A 6,090-nucleotide genomic window follows, 5' to 3' on the forward strand; every position below is an offset into this window, starting at 1 on the left:
ATAAAGAGTTATATATATATAGTATAAGGTACTAAGAAATGGAGGTCGTCATAATTTGAATTTATTAATATTATTATAGATAGTACTAAGATTTATGGTTTAGAATGGTTGATAAATCAAATGACTAGGTCCCAGTTATACAAGTTGGATTGGAATAATTCCAAACTTGAAATAATAATAAAAAAACTACTTAAATGAATCATAAAATTTCAAATAATTACTCATTTTTAAAAAGCAGAATACTTGAAAGATTTTTATATTTGACTCTGTTTGCAAGTTGGACACTTCTACTTATAATTTTATCAATTAAATTCTTAAATTTTATTAAAGCACAATAATTTAAAACCTTTTTTTCATCCAATGTGAATGGGTGTGTACACTCATTTTACACGTGAAACTTTTAACGTCTTTTTTGGTGACATATAAGATATTAAAGGAGTATTAAAAAATAAAAAATTGGAGATAATATTGAAAAAGTTGAACTTTAGGTTCTTCAAATTCATGCAATAAATGAAATTCTTATCTAATTTGAATTTTACATTACAAGTTCGCAAACACAGGCCTAATAAATTCTCAATATCACAATTTCAAATTAATTTCATAAATTCACAAAACTCATTAATAGTTCTTCAAAGTTTATTAATGGAGTTTTTCAATCTTTTAGTATCCAATATCACACTTCATATTAGATATATGAGATTCAAAAGATACTCATGAAATTAAAATTTTATGAGTGAAAATGTGTCGAACAAACATAACCAGACAATGTATTGTAGAAGGAGTGGGGTGGTGGGTGTGAGGGGATGAGGGGTCGAACAAACATACAGTTTTTTCAGTTTTCTTTTCTTAAAAAAATTTTAAAATATTTTTTAATATAAAATATTCTAAATTTACTCTCTTAAGAACTCATGTGATTGAAGTATTTTTCCTATTCAGCAATATAAATGTCACATAAGTTTGATCGATGATTAAAGGGGTTTAAAAATTGTAATTCAATGAGTTAAAAAATTCAGTTGGCAAGATCACAAGTATAAGGGAGACACTCACAAATGGATTCAAGTAGAAAGAACTCTCAGACCATTTATCGTTCATAACTCTTTTTATTAAGATCGATAATTTTCGCTTAGCTAATATTAAATCAGTATCATATATTATATTGACATTATTAAAGCTGATAATTTTATTTAATTGATACTAAATCAATATATATAATGTATTGGTATCATTAAGATTTCTCGTTTAGAAATAACTCATTAGTCAGTTATACGATAAGAGTATATGTATATTATTGTGGTATCAAGTATATGTATATTGTCGTAGTATCATTAAGATTTTTTGTTCAAAAATTACTCATTTGTCAATGATACTATAAGAGTATATGTACATTTAATTTTGGGTAAATCACATAAATATGCTATATTGTAAAAATATTTACCATTTATGTCAACATATTTTTTTCTAACTAAATATAACATTTTTTTAATTAAAAAAATTATACAATCATCACCTTTTTCTTAACCCTTTTTCCTCTTCTTCTTTTCATTCTTTTGCTTCTCGTTTCTTTCTCTCTCTTTCTTCTGTTTTTTTGTCTCTCCTTTTTTTGCTATTCTTCTATTTCTTCGTCTCTTTCTCTAGCTTTATTTATGTTCCTCCTCTTCTTTTTTTTTTATTCTTCTTCTTCTTTGAGTTTTTCATCTAAATAACCATACTCAGATCAATTTATGTCCATATGTCACTATTTTTATCCAAAAATAAGATGAAAGGAGGAATAGAAAGACCAAAAACTTATACAAAATTACATTTTTAAGCAGAAATTTCAAATCATTAAAATTACAGAAGCAAGATTTCACCATTGATGGTCATTATAAAGCTTCAAAATTTGAATTCATTATTTGAATTTTACGAATTTGTGATTAGTTTGGATAGGTCGTTCCTACAAATAATTAAAAATGTCGTTTGGAGTTTATATCTCAATTTTAAGAGGTTTGGTTAAGTTTATAATTGATTTTAGGAGAAATACTAACTTAAAATTCGAAAAAAGTGAAGTTTATGAAACTATATCGCAATTGTATTAAAATTGTATTAGATATGTTTCATAATTGTATTAAAATCATGAACAATACATTTATAATATATATTACAAGCTTCACTCCTTTTTTTTTTATAGAGATATCAACCAAAAAAAATAAGTAAAAGACTTGTAATACATATATAACATACGCATAATACATCTTGCAAATATCACTCATGTTCTTAGAGATACAAACCAAAGTAATTTATAAGACACTTATAATACATAACTTATTCATGAATAATACAAGTTTAACTCAATCTAGAAATTATTGTCTTGCCTTTCGTTAGTTACGTTTTTCATTGTGAATTTTCTCTTCTAATTCAACTTTAATATTGTGTAATACACTTTTAATATAAATTTAATTCATTTTGTAGTTTGTTATTTGTTACTATTAGATTATTTGTTTGATTCATTATTGATATAAGCCTAATTCACTCTATAGATCATTGTCTGGTGTTTTATTAGTTACATTTTTTTATCCATTCATAATTCTCTCTTCTAATTCAACTTTAATATTTATGTAATGCACTTTTAATACAAGTTAATTCATTTTGTTGTTTATTGGTTGATTTGTCATGATTGAATTGCTTGTTTAATTCATTATTAATACAATTTATTCAATTTGCAAATTGCATAGTGCTCTTTTGTTGACTACATTTTGCATTCATGTTTAATTCGCTTCTAATTCGACTTTAATATGAGTGTAATACATTTTTAATTCAAGTTTAATTCATTTGACAGTTTATTATGTCACTTCACTTGTTACGATTAAATTACTTGTCTAATTAATAATTGATACAAGTTTTATGTAATTTACGAATAAAATAGAATATTTAAAATAAGTAATTATTTTTTAAAAGAGATCCACTCAACATAAATTGTGGACAACAATATCAGAACATGAAGACTTGCAAAAATGTTAGGCCTTACGATAAAGAATAAAGAATAAGGAATAAAATCTTTTTTTAACATTTTGTTTTAGAAGTTAATTAGTTTACTATAAGGATTATCATTTTTGGTCTTCTAGTTAAGTATTAACACATGTCTAGTATTATGTATGAATTGATAAAAAAAATTCTAGTTGTATATCACTACAAAACCTGTGTTAAAAATGCTATGTATAATTCATTTGTATTACGTACAAATTATAAGTGGTGAAAAAAAGTATTAAATGTGTATTAAAAATAGTTATAATTCATTTTTATGACATATATAAGTTTTAAGAAAATTTTAAACTGAAGCTTGCATTATGAATTAGTGTTGTCTTACAAATGTATTAAACATGTATTAAAGTTGTTTTAAAATTATTTCAAACAAGTATTGCTAAAAGTTGACAAAAATGGTAATAAATTAAAAGTATGCTTAAAAGTGGTAATTATTAAATAAAAGACCATCACTTATGTAATTTTTCCTTTAATTTTCATAATTTTCTTTTTTAGATATCAAGGATTTAACTATTGCATATCAACATCATTGAGGTTTCTTATTTAAAAATTACTCATTAATCATGACAATTCTTAGTCGAATTGGTAAAATACGCGGGTATTTTAAATTAGTCTGATATGATAAATTTAACTACAAAAATATAAACAAAAGAATCACTCCTTGATATATCTTATAAAATACCATATATTACGTCAATTCAACCATGTTTACGACCTATATATGCGGATAAAGTTTTATCATTTCTTTTTTAAAAAAAAACACAACTTCATTATAAAAATTATGGTATAAAGTGAGTTACTCACTTAAACTATTGAATAACTTATTATACAATCAAAAGTCAATTTAATACCACTGAAAAGCTGGATGAAGTGAACATAAAATTAAGTACAAATTAAATAAAGCGCATTTGAGTCAAAATAAAGTAAAAAAAAAAATTATCCACCCCAACCCTTCTCCTTCACGATGCCCAACATTTCTTCTTATCCAATTTTTCTTATCATAAACAGTGTTTTTACTATGGCTAATGGGAAAAATAATCTTTCTATATGACAAGTTTTCAAAAGAAAAAACACAAACGAATACTAAGGGATATTACCCTAAATACCTTGTCTAGCCATGACGCCGGTCGCGGTCTGCCGCCTCCGGCTACTAGCATAGACCCCACATCCTTCAACACACTTCCCTCTCAAAACTACCCCTGAAATTTGATTGATAAGTATAAATATGCAGACATCATGAAACTCAATGTTATAATTGCGTTGAACTTGAATTGTGATACTGAACCTAAATTGCTGTTGTGGATAGTATTCATACCGTGAGGTGGACAGAGTAGGAAGTGGCTAAATGAGAAGTTGTAATATGTCGTGGTTGGCAAATTCTCATATGATTTTTGACTAAGAATGCTTATTACATAATTGATATCTCTACCAAATGCGACATTTTATACATGATGATAACATTAAGCTAATGAAGAAACAACTCAAGTTCGACCACATCCACAAGTAGCCGCAACATGTAAAATTGTAACTAGCACTGCAAACAATGATTCTATAGATGCAAATCCCCAAAATAAGGCACAACACCGTAATAAAGACAATAGGGAGGAAAAAAGATTCCAATGAAGTCAACAGATCTCCATACGATTTCAGTAGAAGAAGGGAAGGGACAAATGAGGAGGATTCTCAGGAGAGCAGCAGTAGCAAAAACTCTACAGGGAAATCTGATCCACAAGGTGAATACGAGAACACAAGACCTGCAATTTAGTGAGTCAAGTGCAAATGAGTTTATCAGTCAACTTCCTCTGCACTTTTACAAATCCTGAGGTGCCCGACTCTACTAAGATTACATGGTACCCACCTGCATCTGAAATTCAACCACCATTAGCTGATGAGAAGTTGTTGATTTATTCAAGAGTACCATCGGCAAACAACAATCCAATGAATGACCTACATCATATGATTTCTCATAATATAACGGATAGTGAAAACACTGACACTAAAAGGAGGAACAAAACAATGATAGCAATTTATTGGATGCATGTACAGAAGCAGATGACATCCCTCCAACAGTTAATAAAGTTTTTTTTTAAAAAAAGGCAAGATGCCTGGAGAAGGCAACATCAAACTGATGTGCCGTGATTTTACGATACTTTTAATGTTTTTTTCTTAAGTTTAGTATGTGTCTAAAGTTTTTTATAGTAATTTTAATGGTTTTTATTTGTGTTTTACAGAAAAGTCGTCCAAAATAGAAAGTAAGAAAAAAATCAAAATATTTATTACACTCTACCCCCACATCTTTTCTTCTTCACACCCCACAATCCTCATCTTCTTCACACCCCATTAAACTTAAAATAAACCAATAACAAGAAGCAATCAAGAAACAAATTACTTTAAATAGGAGTAAAATTTTGAGAAGTTTCAATTGTTGGAGCTTCAACGGACATTTTGAGTGAATTGGATGACCGATTGAAAATGGGAAGAATTATTTTTCTAATATCTTGATTTTTTAAGAAACCTCCCCGAAAAAACATGGAAAAAGTTTGTTCAGATCTGAAAAATATTTACAACTATAAATTGCAATAAATAACAATGGAAGCTCATTTTCCATGACCAATCAATGAAAGAAATTGAAGCAACCTTCTTGTGGATACATTTTGAAATGGAAGAATTCTTCAATTCCATGACTAAACTTTAGATTTTAGATAATTTTTTTATGGTCATTGTTAAAAGTTCTTCTTTATCATTTTGCTATGAAGAAGACATAATTATTAAAGAACTTTACTAATGATTAAAAATTAATTAATTTAAAATATAGTTAATAAAATAAAACAAAAGTAATAAAGAAAAAAAAATAATATAATTTCAGATATGACACTGACATAGTACTGATATAGCAGCGAGTATACTGCATACTTTGAGAATAATATTACATTAAATTCACTTTAAAACAATTAAAATATTTAATAAATCATTATGATAATTAAAATGTGTAATTGACTTTTCAATACAAGTTTAGAAAGAAATTCATATTTTTTCCCTATTTTATTTTCTTTGGCTATGTTCATTTAACAT

At 26.8% G+C, this 6,090-nt stretch overlaps 1 long non-coding RNA gene across 2 annotated transcripts; it reads right to left on the minus strand.

The window, feature by feature from the left end:
• Positions 1-4,252: 4,252 nt before the first annotated feature.
• On the minus strand, positions 4,253-5,873 carry LOC107010273. 2 transcript variants are annotated; one of them, XR_001455617.2, is made up of 2 exons: positions 5,656-5,873; positions 4,253-4,965 (listed from the first exon to the last, which is right to left on the minus strand). It is a non-coding gene; the product is annotated as an uncharacterized LOC107010273 (long non-coding RNA). The 2 variants fall into 2 exon arrangements; XR_001455618.2 differs by lacking the exon at positions 5,656-5,873 and adding an exon at positions 5,408-5,649.
• Positions 5,874-6,090: the final 217 nt, after the last annotated feature.

The sequence above is a fragment of the Solanum pennellii genome, chromosome 2, assembly GCF_001406875.1.
Source record: "Solanum pennellii chromosome 2, SPENNV200".
NCBI classification, from domain to species: Eukaryota; Viridiplantae; Streptophyta; class Magnoliopsida; order Solanales; family Solanaceae; genus Solanum; species Solanum pennellii.